This window comes from Eschrichtius robustus, chromosome 1 (assembly GCF_028021215.1).
Source record: "Eschrichtius robustus isolate mEscRob2 chromosome 1, mEscRob2.pri, whole genome shotgun sequence".
NCBI classification, from domain to species: domain Eukaryota; kingdom Metazoa; phylum Chordata; class Mammalia; order Artiodactyla; family Eschrichtiidae; genus Eschrichtius; species Eschrichtius robustus.
In genome coordinates, this window is record NC_090824.1 from 144,198,235 (window position 1) to 144,218,446 (window position 20,212).

A 20,212-nucleotide genomic window follows, 5' to 3' on the forward strand; every position below is an offset into this window, starting at 1 on the left:
TTCTCAGGTGCAGTTGCAGCGTAAGGCTGGCTGTTGGCAGAGAAGAAGACCTTCGCATTGTGTGATGACTGGATGTGCTAAGGAGAACTGGAAAAATTGGGGCGGGTGAATGTTGCCGAGCATGGCTGTGGATATCTCAGGACGGTAGGCATTCACCCATACTAAGATGTGCCATTGGATATTAGGATTTCCACAGATGGACCCAATGGTTGCAAGAGTGGATTGATTGTTTGTCCTGCTGAGTGGCCTGAGGACTGTGGATTCCCAAGGCACTTGGAGTACTTCCAGGTCATGGCTCCTCTGCAGTGTCCCACGGCCTTCCCTTTTGTGTTCTGCAGCGTCCCAGCATGTGCTTGGATCGATGATGACACCCTTGTATGCATTCCTTGGAAAATCTGAACAAAATGAGTGAGAACGCTCTATCGTCTCCTCATCGAAACTGAGGTCCAGCACGTTTCCTCTCTCGGGAGTACGGGACAGTTAGGAGTGAGGGCCACCGTCCCCTGCTGACAGGCATGCAAACACCACTAAGGGCTCCAGCATTGGAGGGGCTCCTGTCTGAGGGTCGACCATGTCTGCCCATAAGTTGGGTCATCTAGGAATCCCCGGTCCCTTCTAAAAGGCCGTTGAGGGAATGCAAGAGGGCAGGCTTTCCTGCTAGTCTTCAGGGTCGGAGTGTTTTCTGGTATAGACCCAGTAAGCTTGCAGCTTGGAGAGTTGATTTTTGGACAGGATCACGCTTTGTGCATTCCACTTCCGAGGTTGATTATGGAAGCCAAAATGAGCAAGCTTCCCTGGAGGGAGCCTGGAGCCTCAGGCCAGGCCTGTGGCCCTCTCTGTTGTTGTGTTTCGCGCAGTGAGGTTCTTGATTGCCTGGTGTGGCTGGAGCAGTGGGTGGGCGTGTGCTGGTGTTGGGCGATGGCGGAAGGGGGCTGATGGTTTAGACCTCAGTGCTGCCCCTGTCAGCTCCTCTGCTGAAGTTGCCGGCACACTGTTGGCGCTAAGTGGATGTTCGTGGAGTGGGGTGAGGTTCGAGTGAAGCATTTCAGCCTGGGTGGTGGCTGCTGGCCTGGAGGGAAAGGTAAGGTATCATGAGGAAAGGTCCTGTGTGATATCGTGGGATGGGCTGTCATCATTGGGTTGCAGTCGCTGGTCTCGGCTTCCCAAGAATGTGTCTTGTTCGTGATGGGCTGGCATAAGCTGCCTATGGAGCAGATGGCTTTGGCAGTTCAAGTGGGTGAGTTGAGGTAGGTAACTTGTGTAGAGTTGCGATCCCGTTGCCCGAGGAATGACACCCAAAGGGTGTCTTGTGGGAAGTAGGGAAGATCGACATGGTGAGGCGTCTGTGCCGGCCTCCTTGCAGGTAGTTGAGTTATGCGAACATCCCCTTTGGCCGCTTTGTTCCCTTTTTTGGCAATGTGTAAAGCGAAACTGTTTCTCCCGTGGGGGAATGACGCGACCGGCCAGTGTAGCACGCAGGCCTTTCGAACAGCCAGAGGTTTATCTGGAGCAGTCCATTGGTGGGGCAGAGATGGGGGCCCCATTGCCATACCTGCTGTGCTGCCGTGGCCAGCCACTTTTCCCTTTCAGGCTTCCAAGTCCCCTCGCATGGCAGAGGTCTTCCGTTGCAAGTCTGTCTGTGGTCCTCGGGGACCATGCCTTTGATCACTGTGAGTTACTCGGTAGTGTCACTGTGGCAGTGGAGAATTTCCAGGATGCATGGGGTGGGATCAGCATCAGCGAAGGAGACAGGCTTGTGGTCTGTCTTCCCTGGTGTTCAGTGTTCCCGTGTTCTGAAGATATTTGTGGTTTCCAGTAGGGTCGTGTCGCCCTGTGGGCTAGAGGAGGGCACGTAGGACGAGGCTTTCAAGGGTTTGAGAGTTTCCTTAGGGGTCAGGGCCTTGAACATTCAAGATGGGAGCTGCCTGAGACGTGGCTGGGCATGTGGAGTAGTCTCCGCCATGGGGATCCGACATGGGTCATGGTGGCTGAGTCCCGCCACTTCCAGTGGTGGGCATTCCCACGGGTCAATGGAAAGTGATTAGGCCTAGTTGGCGAGAAGTGGCACGTGGGCCCACGTTCGTTAGCCCCTTGAGTGGTTTCAGGCTGCATCTTGGCAGTAGACAGCTGCCGGTCGGTGTCGGCCTGACCATGGGAGTTCCCTTGCTTCCGGAAGTGCTGTGAGTGACCCCAAATGCCCATCAGATATACTGGTAGCTGACAGAGTCTCGAGGTGCACGTAGATGTCACAGCCAAGGCCCGGAGGCAGGTCTCGTCCAGGCTGTGTGTTTTTGTCAGAAGGCGTGGCTGTGGGAGAGCGGGAGTCCATGGACTCTTTCAACAGACCCTGGGGGTCAAAGTTTCCCTGTGGCCTCTTGAAGCTGACAAGGGTCTTTCTCCTTTCTGTTGGGGGTCTAACCAGGGTGCTCTGTATAAACTATTTCTTTTATTGTTGGACTCCTCTTCACAGGGCCATAGGGACACACAGAGACCAAGACGCGTATTCAGCGGCACACAGAGAAACCCACAAGCACGTCCGCATGCGCAGTCACAGTCACACATGCCCACACGCGTGAGCACACATATACAGCCTCTCACACACCGGGCAACGTATGTGCCTAACTTCTTGCAGTCGTACTATCAGACAGGCAGTCAATTCTCGGTAAGGGATAGAGGTCCTTGGGAAGCAGTTTCAGAGCTCAAGGCCAGGTAAATGTTTGTATGGATCATGTCCTCTGAGGACACCGGTCCACTTATGAAGCCTCGGTGATTTCTGTCAACTTCTCAGGGCCAGTTGCTGGGAAAGGCTGGCCGTCGGCACAAACAAGAAGACCTTCGTGTGCTCTGATGACTGGACGTGCTAAGAAGAACTGAAAAAAGTGAGGCGGGCCCATGTCCCCGAGCATGGTCGTGGATAACTCAGGATGGTAGGTATTCAAGCACCCCAAATGTGCCATTAGGTATTAGGTTTTCCTCAGACGGGCCCAATGGCTGCAAGAGTGGATTGATTGTTCCTCTTGCTGAGTGGCCTGATGGCTGTGGATTCTCCAGGCTTTTGAGGTAGGCCAGGCTCATGGCTCCTGTACAGAGCCCCGCGCACACCCCGTTGTGTTCTGCAGCGTCCCAGCATGTGCTTGGATCGATGATGACACCCTTGCATGCATTTCTTGGAAAATCTGAACCAAATGAGTGAGAACACTCTACCGTCTCCTCATCGAAACTGAGGTTCAGCACGTTTCCTCTCTCAGGGGGAGAGGACAATTAGGAATGAGGGCCAGCCTCTCCCGCCGACATGCATGCAAACACCACCAAGGACTCCAGTATTGGAGGGGCTCCTGTCTGAGGGTTGACCGTGTCTGCACATAAGCTATGTTATCTGTGAATCCCGGGTCCCTGCTGAATGGCTGTTGAGGGAATGCGAGGGGGCAGGCTCTCCTGCTGGTCTTAAGAGTCGGAGTGTGTGCTGTTTTAGGCCCAGTTAGCTTGCAGTTGGGAGGTGAGTTTTGGCCAGGATCACGCTTCGTGCATGCCATTTTGGGGGTTGATTCTGGAAGCCAAAATGAGCAAGCCTCCCTGGTTGGTGCCTTGAATCTCAGGACAGGTCTGTGGACCTCCCTGTTCTTGCGTTTTTCACGGTGAGGTTCTCGAGTGCCTAGTGAGGCTGGAGCAATGGGCAGGGGTGAGCTCGGTTGGGCATCGGAGGAAAGCGGCTGAAGGATTAGGCCTCGCTGCTGCCCTTGTTTGCTTCTCTACTTTAACTCCCGGCAGAGTGTTGATGCCAAGTGGGTCATCGTGGAGTGGGGACAGGAACAAGTGCTGAATTTAAACCTGCGTGGATCACTGATGGTCCGCACAGGAAGGTAAGGGAAGATGTGGACATGTCCTTTGTGATGTCGTGGATTAGGCTATCATAATTGGGTTGCAGGTGCTGGCCTCGGCTTCCCAAGAATGTGTCATGTTCGTGATTGGCTGGCATCAGCTGCCTATGGAGGGGATGGCTTCGACAGTTCAAGTGGATGAGGTGAGGTAGGTAACTGTGTAGAGTTGGAATGCCATTGCCAGAGGAAAGACACCCAAAGGGTGTCTTGCGAGAAGTAAAGAAGATTGACATGGTGACGCGTCTGTGCTGTCCTCCTTGGAGGATGCTTAGTTATGCGAACATCCCCTTTGGCCGCTTTGTTCCCTTGTTTGGGAATGTGCAAAGCAAAAGTGCTTCTCCCGGGGGGCGGCATGACTCGGCTTGCGAACAGCCAGAGGTTGATCTGGAGCAGTCCGTTGGGGAGACAGAGGTGGGGGCACTGTTGCGACACCAGGCGCACTGTCGTGGACAGCCACTGTGCCCATTCAATGTTCCAGGTCCCCTCGTGTGGCAAAGGTTTTCCGTTGAAAGTCTGTCTCTGGTACTCGGGGAAAGTGCCTTTGATCACTGTGAGTTCCTCGGTAGTGTCGCTGTGGCAGTGGAGAATTGCCAGGATGTATGGGGTGGGGTGGGCATCATCAAAGCAGACAGGCTTGCGGTGTGTCTTCCCTGCTGTTCAGTGTCTCCGTGTTCGCATGATGTCTGTGGCTTCAAGTAGAGTCGAGTCGCCCTGCAGGCAGGAGGAGGGCACTTAGGACGAGGCTGTGTAGCGTTTGAGCGTTTCCTCAGTGCTCAGGGCCGCAAACCCTACCAGTTGGAAGCTTGCCTCTACGTGGCCGGGAAGGTGGCCTAATTTCCGCTGTGGGGTTCCAACCTGTATCATGGTTTCTAAAGCCCAACACTTCCCATTGAGGGCTTCCCAAGGGGTCATGGAAAGTGATTTGGTCTAGTTGTCGAGATGAGGCATTTGGGCCGAAGTCCATTAACCCCTTGAGAAGTGCCAGGCTGCATCGTGCCTGTCGGCAACTGCAGGTCGGTGTCAGCCCGCCCATGGGAGTTTACCTTGCTTCCGGGAACACTGGGAGTGACCCCAAGGGCACATCAGATGTGGTGGGAGGTGGCAGGATCTCCAGGTCCACATAGGTGTGACAACCACGGCCGGGAGGGAGGTCTAGTCTAGTCTTTGTGCTTTGGTCAGAAGGCGTGGCTGTGGGAGAGCGGGAGTCTGTGGCCTATTTCGACAGCCTTGGGGTCAAAGTTCGCATGCGGCCTCATGAAGCTGACAGGGGTCTTTCTCCTTTCAGTTGGGGGTCCAACCAGGGTGCTGTGTATAAACTATGACGTTTACTGTTAGAGGCGTCTGCAGAGGGCCACAGGCACACCCAGAGACCAAGACGCGTATTTAGTGGCACACACAGGAATCCACAAACTCATCCTCGTGCACAATCACAGTCACACACGCCCACACGTGTGAATACACACATACAGCGTCTAACACACCGAGCAACGTACGTGCGTAACTTCCTTCAGTCGTGCTGTGAGACACACAATCAGTTTTCGGTAAGGGATAGTGGTACTTGGGAAGGAGGTTCCAGGCTCACGCCCAGATTATGTGTTCACAAAAATCATGTTCTCTGAGGACCCTGGTGCAATTTAGAAACCTGCGTGATTTCTGTCCACTTCTCAGGTGCAGTTGCAGCGTAAGGCTGGCTGTTGGCAGAGAAGAAGACCTTCGCATTGTGTGATGACTGGATGTGCTAAGGAGAACTGGAAAAATTGGGGCGGGTGAATGTTGCCGAGCATGGCTGTGGATATCTCAGGACGGTAGGCATTCACCCATACTAAGATGTGCCATTGGATATTAGGATTTCCACAGATGGGCCCAATGGTTGCAAGAGTGGATTGATTGTTTGTCCTGCTGAGTGGCCTGAGGACTGTGGATTCCCAAGGCACTTGGAGTACTTCCAGGTCATGGCTCCTCTGCAGTGTCCCACGGCCTTCCCTTTTGTGTTCTGCAGCGTCCCAGCATGTGCTTGGATCGATGATGACACCCTTGTATGCATTCCTTGGAAAATCTGAACAAAATGAGTGAGAACGCTCTATCGTCTCCTCATCGAAACTGAGGTCCAGCACGTTTCCTCTCTCGGGAGTACGGGACAGTTAGGAGTGAGGGCCACCGTCCCCTGCTGACAGGCATGCAAACACCACTAAGGGCTCCAGCATTGGAGGGGCTCCTGTCTGAGGGTCGACCATGTCTGCCCATAATTTGGGTCATCTAGGAATCCCCGGTCCCTTCTAAAAGGCCGTTGAGGGAATGCAAGAGGGCAGGCTTTCCTGCTAGTCTTCAGGGTCGGAGTGTTTTCTGGTATAGACCCAGTAAGCTTGCAGCTTGGAGAGTTGATTTTTGGACAGGATCACGCTTTGTGCATTCCACTTCCGAGGTTGATTATGGAAGCCAAAATGAGCAAGCTTCCCTGGAGGGAGCCTGGAGCCTCAGGCCAGGCCTGTGGCCCTCTCTGTTGTTGTGTTTCGCGCAGTGAGGTTCTTGATTGCCTGGTGTGGCTGGAGCAGTGGGTGGGCGTGTGCTGGTGTTGGGCGATGGCGGAAGGGGGCTGATGGTTTAGACCTCAGTGCTGCCCCTGTCAGCTCCTCTGCTGAAGTTGCCGGCACACTGTTGGCGCTAAGTGGATGTTCATGGAGTGGGGTGAGGTTCGAGTGAAGCATTTCAGCCTGGGTGGTGGCTGCTGGCCTGGAGGGAAAGGTAAGGTATCATGAGGAAAGGTCCTGTGTGATATCGTGGGATGGGCTGTCATCATTGGGTTGCAGTCGCTGGTCTCGGCTTCCCAAGAATGTGTCTTGTTCGTGATGGGCTGGCATAAGCTGCCTATGGAGCAGATGGCTTTGGCAGTTCAAGTGGGTGAGTTGAGGTAGGTAACTTGTGTAGAGTTGCGATCCCGTTGCCCAAGGAATGACACCCAAAGGGTGTCTTGTGGGAAGTAGGGAAGATCGACATGGTGAGGCGTCTGTGCCGGCCTCCTTGCAGGTAGTTGAGTTATGCGAACATCCCCTTTGGCCGCTTTGTTCCCTTTTTTGGCAATGTGTAAAGCGAAACTGTTTCTCCCGTGGGGGAATGACGCGACCGGCCAGTGTAGCACGCAGGCCTTTCGAACAGCCAGAGGTTTATCTGGAGCAGTCCATTGGTGGGGCAGAGATGGGGGCCCCATTGCCATACCTGCTGTGCTGCCGTGGCCAGCCACTTTTCCCTGTCAGGCTTCCAAGTCCCCTCGCATGGCAGAGGTCTTCCGTTGCAAGTCTGTCTGTGGTCCTCGGGGACCATGCCTTTGATCACTGTGAGTTACTCGGTAGTGTCACTGTGGCAGTGGAGAATTTCCAGGATGCATGGGGTGGGATCAGCATCAGCGAAGGAGACAGGCTTGTGGTCTGTCTTCCCTGGTGTTCAGTGTTCCCGTGTTCTGAAGATATTTGTGGTTTCCAGTAGGGTCGTGTCGCCCTGTGGGCTAGAGGAGGGCACGTAGGACGAGGCTTTCAAGGGTTTGAGAGTTTCCTTAGGGGTCAGGGCCTTGAACATTCAAGATGGGAGCTGCCTGAGACGTGGCTGGGCATGTGGAGTAGTCTCCGCCATGGGGATCCGACATGGGTCATGGTGGCTGAGTCCCGCCACTTCCAGTGGTGGGCATTCCCACGGGTCAATGGAAAGTGATTAGGCCTAGTTGGCGAGAAGTGGCACGTGGGCCCACGTTCGTTAGCCCCTTGAGTGGTTTCAGGCTGCATCTTGGCAGTAGACAGCTGCCGGTCGGTGTCGGCCTGACCATGGGAGTTCCCTTGCTTCCGGAAGTGCTGTGAGTGACCCCAAATGCCCATCAGATATACTGGTAGCTGACAGAGTCTCGAGGTGCACGTAGATGTCACAGCCAAGGCCCGGAGGCAGGTCTCGTCCAGGCTGTGTGTTTTTGTCAGAAGGCGTGGCTGTGGGAGAGCGGGAGTCCATGGACTCTTTCAACAGACCCTGGGGGTCAAAGTTTCCCTGTGGCCTCTTGAAGCTGACAAGGGTCTTTCTCCTTTCTGTTGGGGGTCTAACCAGGGTGCTCTGTATAAACTATTTCTTTTATTGTTGGACTCCTCTTCACAGGGCCATAGGGACACACAGAGACCAAGACGCGTATTCAGCGGCACACAGAGAAACCCACAAGCACGTCCGCATGCGCAGTCACAGTCACACATGCCCACACGCGTGAGCACACATATACAGCCTCTCACACACCGGGCAACGTATGTGCCTAACTTCTTGCAGTCGTACTATCAGACAGGCAGTCAATTCTCGGTAAGGGATAGAGGTCCTTGGGAAGCAGTTTCAGAGCTCAAGGCCAGGTAAATGTTTGTATGGATCATGTCCTCTGAGGACACCGGTCCACTTATGAAGCCTCGGTGATTTCTGTCAACTTCTCAGGGCCAGTTGCTGGGAAAGGCTGGCCGTCGGCACAAACAAGAAGACCTTCGTGTGCTCTGATGACTGGACGTGCTAAGAAGAACTGAAAAAAGTGAGGCGGGCCCATGTCCCCGAGCATGGTCGTGGATAACTCAGGATGGTAGGTATTCAAGCACCCCAAATGTGCCATTAGGTATTAGGTTTTCCTCAGACGGGCCCAATGGCTGCAAGAGTGGATTGATTGTTCCTCTTGCTGAGTGGCCTGATGGCTGTGGATTCTCCAGGCTTTTGAGGTAGGCCAGGCTCATGGCTCCTGTACAGAGCCCCGCGCACACCCCGTTGTGTTCTGCAGCGTCCCAGCATGTGCTTGGATCGATGATGACACCCTTGCATGCATTTCTTGGAAAATCTGAACCAAATGAGTGAGAACACTCTACCGTCTCCTCATCGAAACTGAGGTTCAGCACGTTTCCTCTCTCAGGGGGAGAGGACAATTAGGAATGAGGGCCAGCCTCTCCCGCCGACATGCATGCAAACACCACCAAGGACTCCAGTATTGGAGGGGCTCCTGTCTGAGGGTTGACCGTGTCTGCACATAAGCTATGTTATCTGTGAATCCCGGGTCCCTGCTGAATGGCTGTTGAGGGAATGCGAGGGGGCAGGCTCTCCTGCTGGTCTTAAGAGTCGGAGTGTGTGCTGTTTTAGGCCCAGTTAGCTTGCAGTTGGGAGGTGAGTTTTGGCCAGGATCACGCTTCGTGCATGCCATTTTGGGGGTTGATTCTGGAAGCCAAAATGAGCAAGCCTCCCTGGTTGGTGCCTTGAATCTCAGGACAGGTCTGTGGACCTCCCTGTTCTTGCGTTTTTCACGGTGAGGTTCTCGAGTGCCTAGTGAGGCTGGAGCAATGGGCAGGGGTGAGCTCGGTTGGGCATCGGAGGAAAGCGGCTGAAGGATTAGGCCTCGCTGCTGCCCTTGTTTGCTTCTCTACTTTAACTCCCGGCAGAGTGTTGATGCCAAGTGGGTCATCGTGGAGTGGGGACAGGAACAAGTGCTGAATTTAAACCTGCGTGGATCACTGATGGTCCGCACAGGAAGGTAAGGGAAGATGTGGACATGTCCTTTGTGATGTCGTGGATTAGGCTATCATAATTGGGTTGCAGGTGCTGGCCTCGGCTTCCCAAGGATGTGTCATGTTCGTGATTGGCTGGCATCAGCTGCCTATGGAGGGGATGGCTTCGACAGTTCAAGTGGATGAGGTGAGGTAGGTAACTGTGTAGAGTTGGAATGCCATTGCCAGAGGAAAGACACCCAAAGGGTGTCTTGCGAGAAGTAAAGAAGATTGACATGGTGACGCGTCTGTGCTGTCCTCCTTGGAGGATGCTTAGTTATGCGAACATCCCCTTTGGCCGCTTTGTTCCCTTGTTTGGGAATGTGCAAAGCAAAAGTGCTTCTCCCGGGGGGCGGCATGACTCGGCTTGCGAACAGCCAGAGGTTGATCTGGAGCAGTCCGTTGGGGAGACAGAGGTGGGGGCACTGTTGCGACACCAGGCGCACTGTCGTGGACAGCCACTGTGCCCATTCAATGTTCTAGGTCCCCTCGTGTGGCAAAGGTTTTCCGTTGAAAGTCTGTCTCTGGTACTCGGGGAAAGTGCCTTTGATCACTGTGAGTTCCTCGGTAGTGTCGCTGTGGCAGTGGAGAATTGCCAGGATGTATGGGGTGGGGTGGGCATCATCAAAGCAGACAGGCTTGCGGTGTGTCTTCCCTGCTGTTCAGTGTCTCCGTGTTCGCATGATGTCTGTGGCTTCAAGTAGAGTCGAGTCGCCCTGCAGGCAGGAGGAGGGCACTTAGGACGAGGCTGTGTAGCGTTTGAGCGTTTCCTCAGTGCTCAGGGCCGCAAACCCTACCAGTTGGAAGCTTGCCTCTACGTGGCCGGGAAGGTGGCCTAATTTCCGCTGTGGGGTTCCAACCTGTATCATGGTTTCTAAAGCCCAACACTTCCCATTGAGGGCTTCCCAAGGGGTCATGGAAAGTGATTTGGTCTAGTTGTCGAGATGAGGCATTTGGGCCGAAGTCCATTAACCCCTTGAGAAGTGCCAGGCTGCATCGTGCCTGTCGGCAACTGCAGGTCGGTGTCAGCCCGCCCATGGGAGTTTACCTTGCTTCCGGGAACACTGGGAGTGACCCCAAGGGCACATCAGATGTGGTGGGAGGTGGCAGGATCTCCAGGTCCACATAGGTGTGACAACCACGGCCGGGAGGGAGGTCTAGTCTAGTCTTTGTGCTTTGGTCAGAAGGCGTGGCTGTGGGAGAGCGGGAGTCTGTGGCCTATTTCGACAGCCTTGGGGTCAAAGTTCGCATGCGGCCTCATGAAGCTGACAGGGGTCTTTCTCCTTTCAGTTGGGGGTCCAACCAGGGTGCTGTGTATAAACTATGACGTTTACTGTTAGAGGCGTCTGCAGAGGGCCACAGGCACACCCAGAGACCAAGACGCGTATTTAGTGGCACACACAGGAATCCACAAACTCATCCTCGTGCACAATCACAGTCACACACGCCCACACGTGTGAATACACACATACAGCGTCTAACACACCGAGCAACGTACGTGCGTAACTTCCTTCAGTCGTGCTGTGAGACACACAATCAGTTTTCGGTAAGGGATAGTGGTACTTGGGAAGGAGGTTCCAGGCTCACGCCCAGATTATGTGTTCACAAAAATCATGTTCTCTGAGGACCCTGGTGCAATTTAGAAACCTGCGTGATTTCTGTCCACTTCTCAGGTGCAGTTGCAGCGTAAGGCTGGCTGTTGGCAGAGAAGAAGACCTTCGCATTGTGTGATGACTGGATGTGCTAAGGAGAACTGGAAAAATTGGGGCGGGTGAATGTTGCCGAGCATGGCTGTGGATATCTCAGGACGGTAGGCATTCACCCATACTAAGATGTGCCATTGGATATTAGGATTTCCACAGATGGGCCCAATGGTTGCAAGAGTGGATTGATTGTTTGTCCTGCTGAGTGGCCTGAGGACTGTGGATTCCCAAGGCACTTGGAGTACTTCCAGGTCATGGCTCCTCTGCAGTGTCCCACGGCCTTCCCTTTTGTGTTCTGCAGCGTCCCAGCATGTGCTTGGATCGATGATGACACCCTTGTATGCATTCCTTGGAAAATCTGAACAAAATGAGTGAGAACGCTCTATCGTCTCCTCATCGAAACTGAGGTCCAGCACGTTTCCTCTCTCGGGAGTACGGGACAGTTAGGAGTGAGGGCCACCGTCCCCTGCTGACAGGCATGCAAACACCACTAAGGGCTCCAGCATTGGAGGGGCTCCTGTCTGAGGGTCGACCATGTCTGCCCATAATTTGGGTCATCTAGGAATCCCCGGTCCCTTCTAAAAGGCCGTTGAGGGAATGCAAGAGGGCAGGCTTTCCTGCTAGTCTTCAGGGTCGGAGTGTTTTCTGGTATAGACCCAGTAAGCTTGCAGCTTGGAGAGTTGATTTTTGGACAGGATCACGCTTTGTGCATTCCACTTCCGAGGTTGATTATGGAAGCCAAAATGAGCAAGCTTCCCTGGAGGGAGCCTGGAGCCTCAGGCCAGGCCTGTGGCCCTCTCTGTTGTTGTGTTTCGCGCAGTGAGGTTCTTGATTGCCTGGTGTGGCTGGAGCAGTGGGTGGGCGTGTGCTGGTGTTGGGCGATGGCGGAAGGGGGCTGATGGTTTAGACCTCAGTGCTGCCCCTGTCAGCTCCTCTGCTGAAGTTGCCGGCACACTGTTGGCGCTAAGTGGATGTTCGTGGAGTGGGGTGAGGTTCGAGTGAAGCATTTCAGCCTGGGTGGTGGCTGCTGGCCTGGAGGGAAAGGTAAGGTATCATGAGGAAAGGTCCTGTGTGATATCGTGGGATGGGCTGTCATCATTGGGTTGCAGTCGCTGGTCTCGGCTTCCCAAGAATGTGTCTTGTTCGTGATGGGCTGGCATAAGCTGCCTATGGAGCAGATGGCTTTGGCAGTTCAAGTGGGTGAGTTGAGGTAGGTAACTTGTGTAGAGTTGCGATCCCGTTGCCCGAGGAATGACACCCAAAGGGTGTCTTGTGGGAAGTAGGGAAGATCGACATGGTGAGGCGTCTGTGCCGGCCTCCTTGCAGGTAGTTGAGTTATGCGAACATCCCCTTTGGCCGCTTTGTTCCCTTTTTTGGCAATGTGTAAAGCGAAACTGTTTCTCCCGTGGGGGAATGACGCGACCGGCCAGTGTAGCACGCAGGCCTTTCGAACAGCCAGAGGTTTATCTGGAGCAGTCCATTGGTGGGGCAGAGATGGGGGCCCCATTGCCATACCTGCTGTGCTGCCGTGGCCAGCCACTTTTCCCTGTCAGGCTTCCAAGTCCCCTCGCATGGCAGAGGTCTTCCGTTGCAAGTCTGTCTGTGGTCCTCGGGGACCATGCCTTTGATCACTGTGAGTTACTCGGTAGTGTCACTGTGGCAGTGGAGAATTTCCAGGATGCATGGGGTGGGATCAGCATCAGCGAAGGAGACAGGCTTGTGGTCTGTCTTCCCTGGTGTTCAGTGTTCCCGTGTTCTGAAGATATTTGTGGTTTCCAGTAGGGTCGTGTCGCCCTGTGGGCTAGAGGAGGGCACGTAGGACGAGGCTTTCAAGGGTTTGAGAGTTTCCTTAGGGGTCAGGGCCTTGAACATTCAAGATGGGAGCTGCCTGAGACGTGGCTGGGCATGTGGAGTAGTCTCCGCCATGGGGATCCGACATGGGTCATGGTGGCTGAGTCCCGCCACTTCCAGTGGTGGGCATTCCCACGGGTCAAAGGAAAGTGATTAGGCCTAGTTGGCGAGAAGTGGCACGTGGGCCCACGTTCGTTAGCCCCTTGAGTGGTTTCAGGCTGCATCTTGGCAGTAGACACCTGCCGGTCGGTGTCGGCCTGACCATGGGAGTTCCCTTGCTTCCGGAAGTGCTGTGAGTGACCCCAAATGCCCATCAGATATACTGGTAGCTGACAGAGTCTCGAGGTGCACGTAGATGTCACAGCCAAGGCCCGGAGGCAGGTCTCGTCCAGGCTGTGTGTTTTTGTCAGAAGGCGTGGCTGTGGGAGAGCGGGAGTCCATGGACTCTTTCAACAGACCCTGGGGGTCAAAGTTTCCCTGTGGCCTCTTGAAGCTGACAAGGGTCTTTCTCCTTTCTGTTGGGGGTCTAACCAGGGTGCTCTGTATAAACTATTTCTTTTATTGTTGGACTCCTCTTCACAGGGCCATAGGGACACACAGAGACCAAGACGCGTATTCAGCGGCACACAGAGAAACCCACAAGCACGTCCGCATGCGCAGTCACAGTCACACATGCCCACACGCGTGAGCACACATATACAGCCTCTCACACACCGGGCAACGTATGTGCCTAACTTCTTGCAGTCGTACTATCAGACAGGCAGTCAATTCTCGGTAAGGGATAGAGGTCCTTGGGAAGCAGTTTCAGAGCTCAAGGCCAGGTAAATGTTTGTATGGATCATGTCCTCTGAGGACACCGGTCCACTTATGAAGCCTCGGTGATTTCTGTCAACTTCTCAGGGCCAGTTGCTGGGAAAGGCTGGCCGTCGGCACAAACAAGAAGACCTTCGTGTGCTCTGATGACTGGACGTGCTAAGAAGAACTGAAAAAAGTGAGGCGGGCCCATGTCCCCGAGCATGGTCGTGGATAACTCAGGATGGTAGGTATTCAAGCACCCCAAATGTGCCATTAGGTATTAGGTTTTCCTCAGACGGGCCCAATGGCTGCAAGAGTGGATTGATTGTTCCTCTTGCTGAGTGGCCTGATGGCTGTGGATTCTCCAGGCTTTTGAGGTAGGCCAGGCTCATGGCTCCTGTACAGAGCCCCGCGCACACCCCGTTGTGTTCTGCAGCGTCCCAGCATGTGCTTGGATCGATGATGACACCCTTGCATGCATTTCTTGGAAAATCTGAACCAAATGAGTGAGAACACTCTACCGTCTCCTCATCGAAACTGAGGTTCAGCACGTTTCCTCTCTCAGGGGGAGAGGACAATTAGGAATGAGGGCCAGCCTCTCCCGCCGACATGCATGCAAACACCACCAAGGACTCCAGTATTGGAGGGGCTCCTGTCTGAGGGTTGACCGTGTCTGCACATAAGCTATGTTATCTGTGAATCCCGGGTCCCTGCTGAATGGCTGTTGAGGGAATGCGAGGGGGCAGGCTCTCCTGCTGGTCTTAAGAGTCGGAGTGTGTGCTGTTTTAGGCCCAGTTAGCTTGCAGTTGGGAGGTGAGTTTTGGCCAGGATCACGCTTCGTGCATGCCATTTTGGGGGTTGATTCTGGAAGCCAAAATGAGCAAGCCTCCCTGGTTGGTGCCTTGAATCTCAGGACAGGTCTGTGGACCTCCCTGTTCTTGCGTTTTTCACGGTGAGGTTCTCGAGTGCCTAGTGAGGCTGGAGCAATGGGCAGGGGTGAGCTCGGTTGGGCATCGGAGGAAAGCGGCTGAAGGATTAGGCCTCGCTGCTGCCCTTGTTTGCTTCTCTACTTTAACTCCCGGCAGAGTGTTGATGCCAAGTGGGTCATCGTGGAGTGGGGACAGGAACAAGTGCTGAATTTAAACCTGTGTGGATCACTGATGGCCCGCACAGGAAGGTAAGGGAAGATGTGGACATGTCCTTTGTGATGTCGTGGATTAGGCTATCATAATTGGGTTGCAGGTGATGGCCTCGGCTTCCCAAGGATGTGTCATGTTCGTGATTGGCTGGCATCAGCTGCCTTTAGAGGGGATGGCTTTGGCATTTCAGGTGGATGAGGTGAGGTAGGTAACTGTGTAGATTTGGAATCCCATTGCCAGAGGAAAGACACTCAAAGTGTGTCTTGCGAGAAGTAAAGAAGATTGACATGGTGACGCGTCTGTGCTGGACTCCTTGGAGGATGTTTAGTTATGCGAACATCCCCTTTGGCCGCTTTGTTCCCTTGTTTGGGAATGTGCAAAGCGAAAGTGCTTCTCCCGGGGGGGCATGACTCGGCTTGCGAACAGCCAGAGTTTTATCTGGAGCAGTCCGTTGGGGGGACAGAGGTGGGGGCACTGTTGCGACACCAGGCGCATTGTCGTGGACAGCCACTGTGCCCTTTCAAGGTTCCAGGTCCCCTCGTGTGGCAAAGGTTGTCCGTTGAAAGTCTGTCTGTGGTCCTCGGGGACAGTGCCTTTGATCACTGTGAGTTCCTCGGTAGTGTCGCTGTGGCAGTGGAGAATTGCCAGGATGCATGGGGTGGGGTGGGCATCATCCAAGCAGACAGGCTTGCGGTGTGTCTTCCCTGCTGTTCAGTGTCTCCGTGTTCGTATGATGTCTGTGGCTTCAAGTAGAGTCGAGCCGCCCTGCAGGCAGGAGGAGGGCACTTAGGACGAGGCTGTGTAGCGTTTGAGCGTTACCTCAGTGGTCAGGGCCGCAAACCCTAACAGTTGGAAGCTTCCCTATACGTGGCCGGGAAGTTGGCCTAATTTCCGCTGTGGGGTTCCAACCTGTGTCATGGTTGCTGAAGCCCAACACTTCCCATTGAGGGCATTCCCACGGGGTCATGGAAAGTGATTTGGTCTAGTTGGCGAGACGAGGCACTTGGGCCGAAGTCCATTAACACCTTGAGAATTGCCAGGCTGCATCGTGCTTTTTGGCAATTGCAGGTCAGTATCAGCCCGCCCATGGGAGGTTACCTTGCTTCCGGGAGCACTGGGAGTGACCCGAAGGGCACATCAGATGTGCTGGTAGGTGGCAGGATCTCCAGGTCCACATAGGTGTGACACCCACGGCCGGGAGGGAGGTCTCGTCCAGTCTTTGTGCTTTGGTCAGAAGGCGTGGCTGTGGGAGAGCGGGAGTCTGTGGCCTATTTCGACAGCCTTGGGGTCAAAGTTCGCATGCGGCCTCATGAAGCTGACAGGGGTCTTTCTCCTTTCAGTTGGGGGTCCAACCAGGGTGCTGTGTATAAACTATGACGTTTACTGTTAGAGGCGTCTGCAGAGGGCCACAGGGACACCCAGAGACCAAGACGCGTATTTAGCGGCACACACAGGAATCCACAAACGCATCCTCGTGCAGAGTCAGAGTCACACACGCCCACACGTGTGAATACACAAATACAGCGTCTCACACACCGAGCAACGTACGTGCGTAACTTCCTTCAGTCGTGCTGTGAGACACACAATCAGTTTTCGGTAAGGGATAGTGGTACTTGGGAAGGAGGTTCCAGGCTCACGCCCAGATTATGTGTTCACAAAAATCATGTTCTCTGAGGACCCTGGTGCAATTTAGAAACCTGCGTGATTTCTGTCCACTTCTCAGGTGCAGTTGCAGCGTAAGGCTGGCTGTTGGCAGAGAAGACCTTCGCGTTGTCTGATGTCTGGATGTGCTAAGGAGAACTGGAAAAAGAGGGGCTGGTGCATGTTGCCGAGCATGGCTGTGGATATCTAAGGACGGTAGGCATTCACCCATACTAAGATGTGCCATTGGATATTAGGATTTCCACAGATGGACCCAATGGTTGCAAGAGTGGATTGATTGTTGGTCCTGCTGAGTGGCCTGAGGACTGTGGATTCCCCAGGCAGTTGGAGTATTTCCAGTTCATGGCTCCTCTGCAGAGACCCACGGCCTTCCCTTTTGTGTTCTGCAGCGTCCCAGCATGTGTTTGGATCGATGATGACACCCTTATATGCATTCCTTGGAAAATCTGAACAAAATGAGTGAGAACGCTCTACCGTCTCCTCATCGAAACTGAGGTCCAGCACGTTTCCTCTCTCGGGAGTACGGGACAGTTAGGAGTGAGGGCCAACGTCCCCTGCTGACAGGCATGCAAACACCACTAAGGGCTCCAGCATTGGAGGGGCTCCTGTCTGAGGGTCGACCATGTCTGCCCATAAGCTGGGTCATCTATGAATCCCCGGTCCCTGCTAAAAGGCCGTTGGGGGAATGCAAGAGGGCAGGCTTTCCTGCTAGTCTTCAGGGTCGGAGTGTGTTCTGGTATAGACCCAGTAAGATTGCAGCTTGGAGAGGTGATTTTTGGACAGGATCACGCTTTGTGCATGCCGCTTCCGAGGTTGATTATGGAAGCCAAAATGAGCAAGCTTCCGTGGTTGGAGCCTGGAGCCTCAGGCCAGGCCTGTGGCCCTCTCTGTTGTTGTGTTTCACGCAGTGAGGTTCTTGACTGCCCGGTGTGGCTGGAGCAGTGGGCGGGCGTGGGCGGGAGTTGGGCGATGGCGGAAGGGGGCTGAAGGTTTAGGCCTCAGTGCTGCCCCTGTCAGCTCCTCTGCTGAAGTTGCCGGCACACTGTTGGCGCTAAGTGGATGTTCGTGGAGTGGGGTGTGGGTCGAGTGAAGCATTTCAGTCTGGGTGGTGGCTGCTGGCCTGGAGAGAAAGGTAAGGTATCATGAGGAAAGGTCCTGTGTGATGTTGTAGGATGGGCTGTCATCATTGGGTTGCAGGCGCTGGCCTCGGCTTCCCAAGAATGTGTCTTGTTCGTGATGGGCTGGCATAAGCTGCCTATGGAGCGGATGGCTTTGGCAGTTCAAGTGGGTGAGTTGAGGTAGGTAAATTGTGTAGAGTTGCAATCCCGTTGCCCGAGGAATGACACCCAAATGGTGTCTTGCGGGAAGTAGGGAAGATCGACATGCTGAGGCGTCTGTGCCGGCCTCCTTGCAGGTAGTTGAGTTATGCGAACATCCCCGTTGGCCGCTTTGTTCCCTTGTTTGGCAATGTGTAAAGCGAAAGTGTTTCTCCCGTGGGGGAATGACGCGACCGGCCAGTGTAGCACGCAGGCCTTTCGAACAGCCAGAGGTTTATCTGGAGCAGTCCATTGGTGGGGCAGAGATGGGGGCCCCATTGCCATGCCTGCTGTGCTGCCGTGGCCAGACACTGTTCCCTTTCAGGTTTCCAAGTCCCCTCACATGACAGAGGTCTTCCGTTGCAAGTCTGTCTGTGGTCCTCGGGGACCATGCCTTTGATCACTGTGAGTTACTCGGTAGTGTCACTGTGGCAGTGGAGAATTTCCAGGATGCATGGGGTGGGATCAGCATCAACGAAGGAGACAGGCTTGTGGTCTGTCTTCCCTGGTGTTCAGTGTTCCCGTATTCTGAAGACGTTTGTGGTTTCCAGTAGGGTCGTGTCGCCCTGTGGGCTGGAGGAGGGCACGTAGGACGAGGCTTTCAAGGGTTTGAGAGTTTCCTTAGGGGTCAGGGCCGTGAACATTCAAGATGGGAGCTGCCTGAGACGTGGCTGGGCATGTGGAGTAGTCTCCGCAAGGTGATCCGACATGGGTCATGGTGGCTGAGGCCCACCACTTCCTGTGGTGGGCATTCCCACGGGTCAATGGAAAGTGATTAGGCCTAGTTGGCGAGAAGTGGCACGTGGGCCCACGTTCGTTAGCCCCTTGAGTGGTTTCAGGCTGCATCTTGGCAGTAGACAGCTGCCGGTCGGAGTCGGCCTGACCATGGGAGTTCCCTTGCTTCTGGAAGTGCTGCGAGTGACCCCAAATGCCCATCAGATATACTGGTAGCTGACAGAGTCTCGAGGTGCACGTAGATGTCACAGCCAAGGCCCGGAGGCAGGTCTCGTCCAGGCTGTGTGTTTTTGTCAGAAGGCGTGGCTGTGGGAGAGCGGGAGTCCATGGACTATTTCAACAGCCCCTGGGGGTCAAAGTGTGCCTGCGGCCTCTTGAAGCTAACAGGGGTCTTTCTCCTTTCAGTTGGGCGTCTAACCAGGGTGCTGTGTATAAACTATTTCTTTTATTGTTGGACTCCTCTTCACAGGGCCATAGGGACACACAGAGACCAAGACGCGTATTCAGTGGCACACAGAGAAACCCACAAGCACGTCCGCATGCGCAGTCACAGTCACACATGCCCACACGCGTGAGGACACATATACAGCCTCTCACACACCGGCCAACATATGTGCCTAACTTCCTGCAGTCGTACTATCAGACAGGCAGTCAATTCTCAGTAAGGGATAGAGGTCCTTGGGAAGCAGTTTCAGAGCTCAAGGCCAGGTAAATGTTTGTATGGATCATGTCCTCTGAGGACACCGGTCCACTTATGAAGCCTCGGTGATTTCTGTCCACTTCTCAGGTGCAGTTGCTGGGAAAGGCTGGCCGTCGGCACAAACAAGAAGACTTTCTTGTGCTCTGATGACTGGACGTGCTAAGAAGAACTGGAAAAAGTGAGGCGGGCCCATGTCCCCGAGCATGGTCGTGGATAACTCAGGATGGTAGGTATTCAAGCACCCCAAATGTGCCATTAGGTATTAGGTTTTCCTCAGACGGGCCCAATGGCTGCAAGAGTGGATTGATTGTTCCTCTTGCTGAGTGACCTGAGGGCTGTGGATTCTCCAGGCTTTTGAGGTAGCCCAGGCTCATGGCTCCTGTACAGAGCCCCGCGCACACCCCGGTTATGTTCTGCAGCGTCCCAGCATGTGCTTGGATAGATGATGACACCCTTGCATGCATTTCTTGGAAAATCTGAACCAAATGAGTGAGAACACTCTACCGTCTCCTCATCGAAACTGAGGTTCAGCACGTTTCCTCTCTCAGGGGGAGAGGACAGTTCGGAATGAGGGCCAGCCTCTCCCGCCGACATGCATGCAAACACCACCAAGGACTCCAGTATTGGAGGGGTTCCTGTCTGAGGTTTGACCGTGTCTGAACATAAGCTGTGTTATCTGTGAATCCCGGGTCCCTGCTGAATGGCTGTTGAGGGAATGCGAGGGGCCAGGCTCTCCTGCTGGTCTTAAGAGTCGGAGTGTGTGCTGTTTTAGGCCCAGTTAGCTTGCAGTTGGGAGGTGAGTTTTGGCCAAGGTCACGCTTCGTGCATGCCATTTTGGGGGTTGATTCTGGAAGCCAAAATGAGCAAGCGTCCCTGGTTGGTGCCTTGAATCTCAGGAC

General features: G+C 54.3%; 8 non-coding genes across 8 annotated transcripts; all 8 read left to right on the forward strand.

Annotated features, from left to right (window-relative positions):
- Positions 1-355: 355 nt before the first annotated feature.
- Positions 356-448, forward strand: LOC137753819 (small nucleolar RNA SNORD116). Its single transcript, XR_011071590.1, has one exon. It is a non-coding gene; the product is annotated as a small nucleolar RNA SNORD116 (small nucleolar RNA).
- Positions 449-3,136: 2,688 nt separating this feature from the next.
- On the forward strand, positions 3,137-3,229 carry LOC137778861 (small nucleolar RNA SNORD116). Its single transcript, XR_011077026.1, has one exon. It is a non-coding gene; the product is annotated as a small nucleolar RNA SNORD116 (small nucleolar RNA).
- A 2,665-nt stretch (positions 3,230-5,894) lies between these two features.
- On the forward strand, positions 5,895-5,987 carry LOC137753825 (small nucleolar RNA SNORD116). Its single transcript, XR_011071592.1, has one exon. It is a non-coding gene; the product is annotated as a small nucleolar RNA SNORD116 (small nucleolar RNA).
- Positions 5,988-8,675: 2,688 nt separating this feature from the next.
- Positions 8,676-8,768, forward strand: LOC137778864 (small nucleolar RNA SNORD116). Its single transcript, XR_011077027.1, has one exon. It is a non-coding gene; the product is annotated as a small nucleolar RNA SNORD116 (small nucleolar RNA).
- Positions 8,769-11,433: 2,665 nt separating this feature from the next.
- On the forward strand, positions 11,434-11,526 carry LOC137753833 (small nucleolar RNA SNORD116). Its single transcript, XR_011071597.1, has one exon. It is a non-coding gene; the product is annotated as a small nucleolar RNA SNORD116 (small nucleolar RNA).
- A 2,688-nt stretch (positions 11,527-14,214) lies between these two features.
- Positions 14,215-14,307, forward strand: LOC137749599 (small nucleolar RNA SNORD116). The gene has a single exon (XR_011070227.1). It is a non-coding gene; the product is annotated as a small nucleolar RNA SNORD116 (small nucleolar RNA).
- Positions 14,308-16,968: 2,661 nt separating this feature from the next.
- LOC137753549 (small nucleolar RNA SNORD116) lies at positions 16,969-17,061 on the forward strand. The gene has a single exon (XR_011071506.1). It is a non-coding gene; the product is annotated as a small nucleolar RNA SNORD116 (small nucleolar RNA).
- Positions 17,062-19,749: 2,688 nt separating this feature from the next.
- Positions 19,750-19,842, forward strand: LOC137751341 (small nucleolar RNA SNORD116). Its single transcript, XR_011070764.1, has one exon. It is a non-coding gene; the product is annotated as a small nucleolar RNA SNORD116 (small nucleolar RNA).
- Positions 19,843-20,212: the final 370 nt, after the last annotated feature.